The 13,746-nt window shown below is 40.6% G+C and overlaps 1 long non-coding RNA gene across 1 annotated transcript; it reads right to left on the bottom strand.

Annotated features, from left to right (window-relative positions):
• Positions 1 to 3,872: 3,872 nt before the first annotated feature.
• LOC144111102 (uncharacterized) lies at positions 3,873 to 12,562 on the bottom strand. The gene is made up of 5 exons (XR_013309981.1): positions 12,465 to 12,562; positions 10,034 to 10,150; positions 9,636 to 9,791; positions 5,796 to 5,903; positions 3,873 to 3,940 (listed from the first exon to the last, which is right to left on the bottom strand). It is a non-coding gene; the product is annotated as an uncharacterized LOC144111102 (long non-coding RNA).
• Positions 12,563 to 13,746: the final 1,184 nt, after the last annotated feature.

The raw sequence follows: 13,746 nt of genomic DNA, 5'->3' as shown, positions 1-13,746 counted from the left end.
TATATTCCGATTAAGCTTTCGCACAAACCGACATCTTCGACGGAACTCGGAAAGCGCATGCGGCCTTGCTGGGTGTGTGTATATAAACGCAGCATATACTGAAACGCTTCAATGCTATTGCGAGACTGACTTGCAGAATTAAACCCCTAGCAACTATCAAAAACACTACCAGAATTTGCATTCCTATCAGCAGGAACTACGGTAATGAACACCAGGAAAGAGTTCAAGGCATGGGCAGCAGTTAACGCATATCCTCTGCAGTTTTAAAATACATGGATTTATTAAAAAAGCCCTGCGCATTAACATTTTATTCTGAAGCTCAAACGTCATCAGAAAGAAGTGTGGAATACAGCATTTCTTTCTGACACTGAAACATTAGCAAATGTTGCACTATTCTACGGGAGCAGAAGCTTTTGAAGACTTCCTGGTGGGAGCCTAAAATGTTTTGCAATTCTAAATACAGAAAAATAAGAAACTGATATAAAACTCATAATTGCAAAATCCGTGAGCAGTTGAAGAGAACTGGGAGCTGTGTTGTCAGGCAGTAGCTAAAGATAATGTATATGCAGAGCAAGCCGTTTGATTTTGAGTGGCAATAATTTATTAAATTATGGCACACCATAGCGTAACTGTCCTTTGCAATTGAAGTCGACGGATAAGCGAGCTGTGGCATAGCAAGAAAAAAATGTCATAAGATATACGCTCGATTTTAGAATTTTCAGCTCATAAAAAGTATCCGGCATATCCCCTGTGAAGAAGATATTTTTCGGAGAACTTTTTGAAACACATAAATTATAATGCTAATGTTATTTATTGAACATTAAACTGAATGAGGTATATTATTGAAACATTACTGGCAATGGGGCACGGCTCCTTTATTATTTTTTTTAATCTCTGGACAACTGTTAGCATTAGGGAAATATGAATATGAACACCTTTCTAGGACGAGCTTCTGAGTCCATTTGTAGCGTAGCTGTGCTGTATGCGCATCAACTGTAATTCGTATTTTTATTTTTATGTCAAGCCACACGTAGACAAACATCCCAAAGAGACGTAATAAAAATTCAAGACACGGCCATACACGATTGGAGCAAAAATAATTGTGTCCCTTTACTAAATTCGTTTTAAGCCCAGAGACATAGAAGAAAATTTGAGGCGCTTTAGCAGGCCATTGTATTATTAAACTTAAGGCCGAGCCAACAACAATTTGTCACAGTACCATGTATCCCATGCACCCTATATATCGAAACGACACCATGACGCAGAGCTTTTCACCAGTCTTTGTACTGATAAAAAGAGGGTTGTGACAATACGTTTATTCTCTTAAGATGCATGGCCTTTTTGCGCTCATATATCATGAATGCTACTATAGATAAATCAGTTCATCTGGAGAAAACGTACAATGCTTCAATACTTGTACTGTGAAGATGCACGTCTTGTTCTTTATGCGGCCGAAAATATCGGCCATGTCAGCCTGTCCTTATTGATAATGCCACCCAGCTCTACAAGCAGGAGCAAAGCTTATGTTAGCTATTTTCCTTCTCCTATAGGCTTATTGTGTATGTGTGTAATTTTGTTGCCTACTTTTTCAATGTGCAATTTTAAAAAGCAGTGCTTGCCCAATAAAACACATCTCTTGCAAAAATATACGCGGCTGTTTCTTCTAAATGACGCAGAAAATTTTCATAAAAAAGGTCACAGGTGTCCGAAGTGATCCCAAATTGTAGGTTGATGCAAATATTTTTCAAACGGAGGACGAGTTGCCATACGCTTGAAAGTTGCTCGTCCTCTTTTCAGAGGTGAGTTAAAATAAAATACCCGGCAAAGCCGGGATATTGAATTCGATTTAATTAGGAAATCAGATGCAGACGGCCATAATTTAAGTTTATAGTAATGCTCGGAGAGTGGAGACCGAATTCTCGGGGTAAACATAGGATTTCAGATTTCTGCGGAAGAGATTTTAGAACAGCACACCCAGGTATAAACATCAAACATCACATTCAACTGCTGTTCAAACCGATGCCTTTGCTCTTTGACTGATGAGCAGTCAACAAAAACAAAAAGCGCCTAATTCTTCAGGGCATCGGTCATAACATGAAACGTGCAGTGGTGGGGTCCGGGTAGAAGTACGTGCTGTTAGGCTAGTTGGTTCATCGGAAATTTGAATGGCGCAAAGGAACAAACACAGGAAGACACAGGTACAGAAAAAGCGCCTTCTACCAACTGAGTTTATTGCGAAAAACACCACCTTTGTGCGCCAGTAGATTATCATCATCAGTGCATTACCATAGCCGGAACAATCCAACAGAAAAAAACATGTACAGAAAAAGATCATATTTACGAATAAAAGCCAGTGAATTAGTACTCACAGAACAAGGCATGAAAAAAATATAGGAACACGACAACAAGATGGAATAACATGATCTGCACAAGACCATCTGAAAAATCATGTTCCCGTCGGTTGAGTTTAACCGACGAAGAGCTTATGCACATGAGTCTACCTTTCTGTGCATGAAATGCTTCGATAACCTCCCTTTCAACTCGCTCTCTGCCTTTGCCGATAAACTTTGTCTCTTCCAGCATCGGGTCGCAATCTTTTCAATCTCTGCAGTGGACAGAGATGTTCCCCCTTTATTGTTTTAACTATTTTTAACTACCTTTCTAGCTTTTATTTACCAGCGCATTTGTGCGCAGTTAAACCGCACAGCTGTTTGTCGAGTTTTACGCTTTGTTGATGATAATATTATTGTTTCTGACCAGCCTCCCTCTTAACTTTGACGAAGCCCTTGGTGACGTTCTTCACATATTTAGAGACAATTGCCAACGCCCCACCTTCACTTGGAAACTGCCGCAAAGGGGCAAGATCCAGTTTCTGGATGTCGAGTTTTGTTTCACTGGCGTAGATCTTGTGTGTTGGGTGTATAACCCCCGGTCCAAGAGAAGCCTCATTCCGTTCAGCAGTGCCCATTCCAAAGTGGTGAAACGAAGTATTGCCATGACGCGTATTCACGCCGCTCTCTCAAAATCATGTCATCACTGTGTGCAGGGTGGCTTTTAAAACCAGCCTCAGGGGTTGGAGAACGCTGGCTCTCCCTGCCTTTTGATAACCGCTGTTTGCGAAGCTATGCTGCAGAAGATTAAACTCGCTTCGGACGGTTATCTACCGAGCAACCAGCGACATAAGAGACCAGTGGCGGTAATTCAGTATATGCATAAAATAGCGCACAGCATGAAGAAAATGGGGGTTCGTTAAGGAGTGAATGTGGTGTTTTCAGCACCATGTAAGCTTGGGAATATTTGCTTCATGATGGACAAACGACTACCTAGGCGTGCTATCAAGCATAGGCTGCGATGTACGCAATGCAGGTCTGAAGACATCTGCGAGATACACTGTAAAAAAAATGCTCCGCAGTACAGAGAAACCCGCTGGTTATGCGTAGCCGGAGGGTTTTCCGCAACATGAGGTACGGACTAAATGTCAGAAACAGAGACTCCGTATGACGACTGTCACATTCTTGGTAACGGAAAGTTACGCCATGCTATGCACGAGACCGAAATCGTTTTTTCACAACGAATGCTTATGTTTTGTTCTTATTGAAGTTTCCGCAATCTGTATGCATACGTCCTCCGTTCACTCGGAAGTCATTTCATCTAGAGCGGAAATTATCTGTATTGTAATTATGTACTTTCTGTAGTACATGAACATGCGTCTTCGTATAGCTTCTGCCCGCAATGTTCACTGCAGATATAGCCGTCCAGGTGCCAAAGAAATAAGTATTACGTACAAGGCTTTCCTTAAGCATATTATGTAGTGCATACGTACAAATAATGCAGCTTAGAATGAAAGAGTGGTAAGTGTTTGGGTGAGTAAAAGTACATACGTTTTATTTTCATGGCAAACTACACACATTGTACATCTGCACATTGCTGTCGGATCCATCTGAAAAGCATAAAAAAATCCTGATTTAGTGGTCACACAACACCAAATATAAATTTCACAAATACATTTCAACCATCCGCTATTGAACAATCGGCTTTCGTAGAAGCTTTCAAAAGCCATTCACCGAGAACCAACCCGTTATAATTTATTGCCCAAAATTCATTTCTCATAACAGTAAACAGTAAAAACCACAGGTCCAGAAAGAAGCAGACAAAATGCGCTTTCCCGGGCGGCACTGTGCGCATGAAAGTCTTTACAGTTGCTTATCATTTTGTGCAAATAGAAAGTAGCTCAGGATGGGGGCCAGATGCAATTCAATGCAGGTGCCTTTCTGTACATAGTACTAAATGCAACTCTTAGCGAGCAAGGAACATTGGTAACATCTGAAAAAGGTGGGAGACTCTTGCCGAATTTATCGTCCATCCAATTTGTTATAGGCAAGACAAGACGAAGCGAAAGTCCCGCACTCAGTTTATATCCAGTTCCCGGGCATGCCTGTTGCGGCAGATTATGATGCTTTTTATTATGACACAAACTTGGAATACGGCCTCAGGAAGCACACTTCCCCAAAACCGCATGTTTTCACTCATAGCTTCCATTATCTCAGCATGTGCAAGAAAATGTACTAATATCTGATGTCAGTGAAAATGCAGTCACACGTACCGGAACCAGCTCACTAAGGCATTCCAATATCTCTGCAGTGTGCCTGGCAAGGAACGGATGCTCAAGTTTCAAAAAAGGGCTCTTGGCAGAAATTTAACCAAAGGCCATTGCCATGTGAACCTTTTCAAAATGATGACCCAGAAAGACGAAGTGTCCTCATGTGTCTGATGCAAAAGAAGGATGAAGGCATGAGTCTTTCTGGTTTTTGAACAGCTGTGATAAGTTTTTTACTGGTACTGCTTGGTGCAGCTTGAGCCTCCTTCTTGACATTTTGTGAAATAATTATATATCTGCGAAAGATCTCGCTAGCAAACATTTTGGCACTAATGGAGAAGCAAAAAGACCCATGTCCTAGGCCTTTTTTTGTGACACTAAAGGAAGGCTTGCCTTTTAGAGTCATTGATTACGAAGAGGTCCATGTGGCAACAAACTTTGAGAGAATTCCTTCAAGGGCTCTTTGTTCTCATGAGGTGCCCTGTAGATATATCACAACACCTCAGTGAGCTGTTACCAGCCATGTGAGTTCACTGTCACTTGACATCAAGGGTATGTACTTTTCCTCGCCACATGCAGCAATGATGTATATGTCAAGAGAAAGCATAAAAAATTTCAAGTGCAATTCCAGATTGCTTGCGGAGGAAAGCACAAGAGTGGCCATGCTCAGCTGTTACCTTTGCTTCTTGCTCGAGTTCTACAGTGAGTACTACGTAATGACAGGTGTCTGCATCAACTCATATTTAACACCCGGCCTGTGCGACCTCCATCTTGCACTACATGACAGGCAACTTTATAACACCCTTCATGCAAAGAGTGTCATCAGTGTCGGTGTGTTCTGTCAGTTTCCTGGTCCTGTGGTTTGTGCTGAGTTTTCTACTCTTAAATTATTTACTGCCTTCATTCTCCACTCCATGAAGCCTGAATGTGCTACACTGGGCTGCTCCACGCGTCGTGGAGCAGCCCAGTGGCCATTTTTTTTTCATATGTCGGAGGCACTCAGCTCAAAAGCCATGCTTACTATATTCAGCAGACAAGGGTACATGTGAGACACATCATTAATAACTAATTCTCACAGTGGTATCTGGTGCAAGAATATCTAAATACTACTCAATTTTTGCTTAAGTTTTCAGATACACTCTTAGATTAAAAACATAATTTGGCTACATTAGCAGAAGCACAGCACCAAGGTACTCACCAGTTGCCTGAAGCACTGTACGCAAGTTCTCGTGCCATCATGAATACAGCACACTGTCCACGTCTTCATAATGCCATGTCACTCCAGCACTTCGGTAGCAAAATTTTCCTTTAAAAAAAAAGTAGTTTTGTTTATGTTAGACTGGTCATATTTAATTTTACTATATACTATGTACTTCTCATTGTACTGCCCCATACTAAAAAATACCAATGATCACGGTTTGAATTATGTCATATGTGATCACTATTATGTGATCACCAATATGTTCTTAGAAATTCTGATTGAAATAAATCTGACAAAATATTATTTCAGAAAATGTGGCACAAGGAAGAAGGACGCTAGCTAGATAACCTGGACGAATGTTTTCAGATGCATGCAGCCACCGGCACCATTGCACACAAAATGTACAATAAAGTGGGTTTTACCTTTCCGAATAGAATTGAATGCTGCAAACATTTAAGTAAAAAAATTTCAACCTTCCATTCCGCATAAAGGAAAGAAAATTCCTCTCGTTTTTTTCACAAGCCTCTCCAAGTACACAATTCAGTGAATCTACTCTACAAGTACTTGAATCTATCAGCACGAGACAGGGACGAGAAAAGAAACAAAACAGGCACTGACTCGCAACTGAAGTTTATTGAAGTGAACAGAGAGTATAGAGAAAAGCCACACGCCACAAACTACACAATTACACATAAGCTACATCACAACATAAGTAAAAGATTGCCCTTAACATTCCTCTCATCTAGACTGTCCAACCCGCTGCATGTTAACGCTATGGGCAGCACACTCACACATTCGTCACCGAGTCATAAGATGTGTCTAGCCTCGATAATTTTCTGGTTAATCTGCTGTGAACGTAGTGGCAAAATGCGTGTTGCCGAAAGGAATGGCTAGCAGCCTTCACATCCCTTGTAATATGCAGATAAGTTACAACCCCTACCAATATCCTAATACCTCTCATGCTCCTGTAGTCTTACATTGATACACATTCCAGTTTCACCAACATAAACCCAACCACATGATAATGGTATGCAATGCATGCAATGGTTGCAAGGCACATATATGTTGCCACGTTTCACTGGACACATGTGCTTTTCCCTAACGAAATTCACAAAATTATTAACAATTTTACAGATTGCAGACAACTTATTAGAGGCCGAACACACCATTTTTACGTCATACCTTCTGGCCACTGTTTTAAAATTTTGCAACAATCTATGTATGTACAGTAACACAGTCAGTCTTTTGGCATCTCACTGGCTGGCCCCAGCCTGATCATGCCAGTCCCTGCGAAGGGGTTTCAGCTTTTAACATGCTAAAGGGAAGAATGGCACAGCATCAAGTAACGAGGAAAGCAGGACAGCACACCCACACACAAGTGCCAACCCTGGAGCAGATACAAAATCCAAGAGCGCGTGCTTGACATTCAGCGTTGACAGTCAAGGAAACGAGGAAACACAGATTTGAACGCTAAAGATTGCACGAGCCCGATCCTTGGCTGCCAACGCTGAATGTCAAGTACACGCTCTTAGATTCTGCATCCGCTCCAAGGATGGCACTTGTACGTGGGTGTGCTCTCCTGTTGTCCTCGTTACTTAATGCTGCGCCATTCTTATCTTTAGCATGTCAGACCAACTTGCCCAATCTTATATGCTCAGCTTTAACAATTTATCGCACGCTTCTGCAATAACATGGTTGGGAAATCATGCTTTAATTAGCCTTAAAATCTTCTCTTGGAAACCAATTGTCACGCTGTAAAAGCATGGCTTCACCAATACCGAGCCTAGACTTGACGACGCAATGCTATCTTTCACTAGCTTAGAATCGTTCGACCAACAGTCAAGTAGCTGCTTACCACTCCTGGTTGAATATCGTTAGCACACATGGCGTGTGCAGAACATCAAGGTAAGGTTCAGAAACCGCAGCTCTTTTTGTTGGGACATTTTCTCCAAGGTAAACTTAAGACAAAGGCCTTGATCCTTAAACAAGTTCACAATATGTACAGGTCCCACACTATCACAACCTTTGTAAAAGACCAGAAAATCATAGACGTAGCGAAAGATTTCCCCCAGCCCATGCAATTTCTTGGCAATCATTCCTTCCACCCTGCTTAAGAGAATATTGCTTAGCACAAAGGCAACCTTCGAATCGATACATTTAGCAGACTTTTGAACATATGCCGCACTGCCATACTCCACAAACATGCTCATCACTTCAAATAAAAGGAGGCAAGTGCCAAAAAAGACATGTTACACACCCGTTCCTAAACACGAGCTCATCGCTGTGCTCCGATATTCACATTTATAAGCTTTTCACAAGATCTTCATACGGGATAGAATAAAATAGTTCTACATCGACACTAATCACAAGACAATCCGCTGGATTGTCATTCTTAAGATACTCAACCAAACTGCGAATTGAGTACAAGAAATGGATCTTCAAGATGCGAAGTAGACAGATGCTTTTGCAAATAACCAGAGATAATTTTGCATGAATCCTTTTCTAAAATTTATCTGAAGAGCATGCTATTGAATAGCATTTATTTGAAGAGCATGTTTGTAGAGTAGCGCACTGCGGCATGTGTTCTAAAGTCTCGAATATGTAGTGGTTCGAAGGTTGACCTTGTGCTAAGCAATATTTTCTTGAGTAGGGTGGATAGAATAATTTTCCAGAATGTGCATGGGCTGGGGGAAAAATCTTTTGCTATGTCGATGATTTTCTGGTCTTTTATAAAGGTTGTGATAGTTCGGGACCTGTACATCTTCTCAAGTTGTTTAAGGAGCAAGGCCTTTATCTCAGGTTTACCTTGGAGCAAATGTCCCGAGAAAAAGAGCTGTGGTTTCTGGACCTTACCTTGATGTTCAGCACACTTCATGTGTGCTGGCGAGTGTTAAGCTGCTACCTGACCACATGTCGACCATTCCAAGCTAGTGAAAGATAGCACTGCACTTTCTGGCGCGGGCTCAGAATTGATGAAATTATGCTTTCACAGCATGACGACTAGTTTCCAAGAGCAGATTTTAAGGTTAACGAACACAGGATTTCAAAACCTTGTTACTGCAAGAGCATATGATAAATTGTTAAAGAAGCTGAGACAGTTTTGCGGTGACAGGCACAATCAGGCTGGGGCCAGCCAGCGAGATGCCAAAAGACTAGTTGTGTTACCGTATGTACATAAATTGTCGCACAATTTGAAAAATGTGGCCAGAAGGTATGATGTAAAAGTGGCTTTCTCGGCCCCTAATACGTTGTCTAAAGTATGTAAAATTTTAAGAATAATTCTGTGAATGTGGCTCGAGAAAAGTACACGTGTAGAGTGAAATGTATATGTACCTTGTAAAATGAATTTGGTATGAAATAATATTATCTTGTAGTCTGGTTTACGTAGGTGCAACTGGAAGGTGTATGAATGTAAGACTACAGGAACAGAAGAGGGTAGGGGCTTGGCTAGGTGGTTGGGGTAACTCTGCTGTACACTGCACGGGATGTGAAGTCTGCTACCCTTTCCTTTTGGCAACACGCATTTTGGCAGTAAATTGAGAGATTAAATGGGAGATTATCGAGGCTAGACACATCTTATGACTCCGTGAAGAATGTGTGTTTTGTCTATCGTGTTAACACACAATGAGTTGGACTACCTCGGTCAGGAAAATGTTGAGGGCGATTTTTGACTCATGTTGTCCTGTATGCTTATCTGTAACTGCATGGTTTATGGTATTGCTTGGCTTTTTATATATTCCCTGTTCCAACAATAAACTTTAGTCGCGAGTCAGCACCTGTCTTGTCTCCTTTCTCATCCCTGTCTTTCGCGCTGGTGGATTCACCGCAATGGCTCACCTCTGCAGAAATCCAAGGCATGACATTTTCCTCTTCACACTCGTGGTTCAGCGCATAATACGGCAAAGGCTTTTCAATTCCAAGGAAAGTTCATGGCTCCATTGAACACTGCCTCCTGCTTACAAGACACAGAGCAGCAATCATTGTAGATTCTACCTGTGACACAAAGAGCAATGTTTTAGTTTGAGTGGACTAAACTAGGAAAGCAGCACAATATATCTATAGCCAAATAACTGAACTGAAAGAAATAGAGGGTCGTGTAATAGTGAACACACTGATATATTGCAAGTGAGATATATGCATAATATATTGCAATATCCAACACTGCTACCATTGCCTCAGCCAACTACTTCATAAATAACAATAAATGCAGTATCACAAAAATACTGATAACGTACTATTAGTGTTAATAGTAGCAGTGCAGGTTCCATGAACAAAAAAGGGCCCAGTGCTGACTGTCGTTCCCACAGCAGCCTTGTGACCAATGGCCGGTGTAAAGGAAAGAGGAGGAATGACTGAAAAGAGAAAGAGCCAGGGGAAAGAAAATAGGTATAGAAGGGCTTAGGATATCATAGGCAAATAAGGTTGTTCAGACAGTGAGCACAAAATAAACATTACCACACAAGTAAAGACATACAAGACCAAACATATATATCATTGTGCAGAGTGGCAAACTTGATGCCATTTAGCCCAAAATATGTTTTCAATAAAGAGATTATAATTATTAATAGAACAACTGACCGAGTGAAACCATAACAGGGATGAACAAGGAAGTTGTTAATATTCTGGCAGAAATTAAAAGAAGAAAATGGATCTGGCCAGGACATACAATGCAGAAAATGAATCACCAATGGTATCTTAGGGCAACAGAATGAATTTGATGGATTTTAATGGCACAAGGGCATCTGTGGCCAAAGAGTGCCTTAGAACAAGTTAATTTCGTCTACTCAAGGTGAAATCAGAGACCCATTTCCCAAGCATTTCATTCCAGATAAGCTGAGCACCACGCCAGGAAACAGCTTGTGCATTGCAACAAAATGAATTTCACCCCAAGGAAAATATAGCAGGAGATAGCTGATTATAAGCTTACTAAATAAGATTAGGTGATTTCTGATAGTGTGGCATGTAGCTGGTGCAAGACACAGATAATTAAACTGGAAAAGGCCATTATTCTGAGGTGAATGTAAACTAAGCAATGAGGATAATGAAATTCGCTACACTAGAGCTGTTAAGAATCAGCTCAAGTTCCATGCTTCAAGATGATGCAAGTTTGCTCAGTGAAAAAAAATCATAAGTTCACCCAAGAATTGGTATCTTGGTGGTATCACGCTGCAGGTGCAGATGAATTAATCCTGCCTCAGAGAAGAGCTACATAGAGCACCTAACATTTTAGGCCAGTCCTACACTGACAGCTGTTAATAACTATTTTAAAACCGTTTTTCATTGCACAAACAATAATACCGAGATTGTGTTGGTCATGTGATTATGTTACTGAGGCTGTCTTAAAAATTCTAACCAGAGCTAAAATACAAGCTGTCTCAACTAAGTTTTTATATCAACAATGAGAACATAAACACATGCAGATTATTCAAGTAGAAGTTTTATTCTTCATGACGTGCCCTACAAATTTTAAATTATACTGAATAGTAATAGAGTGGAGTGCTTGTGCCAAAAATACTAAACCTCAACAACAAAGAGAACACAAGATAAAGGCAACAACATATTGCCCAAAATTTAAATGTTTGACAGAACAAATATGAAAAGAAAACCTCTCCACAACTGGAACAAAACAGCGTGATACCAAGCACACATTTGAAAATTGTTTCATCCAAATCCCCAGTCTGGTGCTCCAGCACTCTTCAGCCAGCATGTCATGAAATGCATCATAGTTCTGGTTGCTGTAAAGAGTATACAGCTGATCCAGTATTTTGATATGTGAACAGTAACCCTCAATGACCACCAGGCTGAATACTTTCAAGAGGCTGTTCTAGTAACAAGACTGCAGTGAGACACTTAGCAAGTTATGCTGGCGTAATAATGCAAACCGTTAATCTGAGAGTTCGCTACCACGCAACTCTGTAGTAACTCCTAAAGGGATGCAATCGAATGAAAAAAAGGACTGCCTCTTATATAAACAAAAGTCAAGAGGCTGCAATGCAAGGCCACTACAGAAGTGCTGCAATACAGCAACAGCGATACAATGTACACTTTAAGCAACACAATGAAACATGATCTTTCATCCTTAATTACCAGAATTTAAATATTCGTTTTCCTTGCTCTCTTGCAAAATTAAGTTTAGATCGTGAAATCGCTCAAAAAGACAAGGATACAGAAAGAGATTTCCACACAGTGCACTTACTTCCAGTGTCTTTTTGAGCACATCCACTATCTAAACATGGTAACCCAACTAGTCTAAACGCTGTCGTTATTCCAAAGTTAAACCTTTCACAAAGTGGGAGCCCCTTTCCCCATACAAGGTGCACCATAACTAATCCAACACTTTTTTCATGATGTTTTCTCTGAGAATAAACACTGTTTGAAGATTTTGCAATAGCACTTGTCTCTTCGATTCTACGAATGTATCATGCAAGTGTTCAATGAAATGACCAACTGCCTATCTTAATCATTGCTCAAAATCAGGGTATAATGCACCATGAAGGGCAGGCTCTGCTTGATTTTTATGTTTTCCTAATGAAGCATGTACGTGCAACCCTTCTGCTGGCTTGTATGCAGCTGGTTTGTCTAGCTAGGCGAACTGTGGTTTTGCTATAAAGATGAAATGGTACTTTGGAAGTGAATGGCTTTCTAAAATGCATTTAACATACATACCGGGGCTTTAACAGCACCTGGTGTAAGCAACATCAGTGGGGGGACTGCAGGAGTGGCCTAGTGGTCCGAGCATCTGCCTCGCAAGCAGGAGGTGCGGAGTTCGATCATTAGTGCCACCGGGTATCCAGAGGTGATACAATGGGTCGTTTCAATGGCCAGTTTAAAACTTAAAATAACCATGCTGCAATATATACAAAAAATGATTTGTGTGCTCTCTCTTACATGACATAGTTAATCATATCATAGTGTTGGTAGTACACAAAATGCATGTGTGGAACATATACATGCACTGTTTTTGTTCACATCTTACCTGCTATGTGCTGTTATGGCATGTTATGTGCTGGGAAAGCAACAAGTAGTGAGCAATGTTGTGCTGCAGCCTTTCTTCTGGTGGAATTTGATTCATGTGAGGTGCAGCTGAAAGAAATTGTTTCATACATAAGTATGTTTCATGTAACACATCAGAAAGTGCACAGCCCCATCATGAGTTGTGGTTTAAACTAACAGCGAGCTTTTTACTACTCTATTTAACATATGATGCAAGTCAGTGATGCTGGAGGCACAAAACTAAATACTGAGAGGTAACAAGAGCTAATATGGACAATCATGCCTTTAAGAGATATTGTCAATATATATTTTCCTGAATGAACTAAAGTTATCCTTAGAAGCATTCAGAGGAAAATAATTTTGCTAAATGCCTTTTGCCAGAATAGGCCTTTTATGAACCAGTTGCAAATAAAAAGAATAACTTTAAGACCATGCTCTGCATGCTCTAACGCCAAAGCAGTTGCACACAAGCAGTATACTATGCCCCTAGTTTTATGGTGGGCCTGTACTGCACAATTTTCATGCAAGGTAGTGGAAAGTATGTGCCATGAAACAGACCTCTGCTTGCTGAAACTGGCAAATAAGTACTGGGTTTTTAAGGCAGGAAAGAAGTTACATAGTTCCTTCTGCAGGTTTTGAACTTCAGGTTAGTTATTTGAAAAATATCAATCCCTGAACTGCAATGATTGAAGTTTTTAGCAAATAACATTTCCATTGTAACAGTGGAAACACTCTTTTATTTGAGGAACGACTTTTCAAAAGCCTGCGTTTCATGGTGGCTGTCAAGTAGCCCTGATAAAGAGAAACCAGTCACGACACACAACCAAGCCCCCGTAGCACATTTTCAACTATACCCTCATGATATAGCTTTAAAGTGTGTTAAGCAATACAAATACAAATACCTTGATTTCCTTCATGATTTATCACTGGTGTATGCATACAAAGATAACCGTAC

This window comes from Amblyomma americanum, chromosome 11 (genome assembly GCF_052857255.1).
Source record: "Amblyomma americanum isolate KBUSLIRL-KWMA chromosome 11, ASM5285725v1, whole genome shotgun sequence".
Classification (NCBI taxonomy): Eukaryota; Metazoa; Arthropoda; class Arachnida; order Ixodida; family Ixodidae; genus Amblyomma; species Amblyomma americanum.
This window is presented reverse-complemented; position numbering and strand designations above follow the sequence as displayed.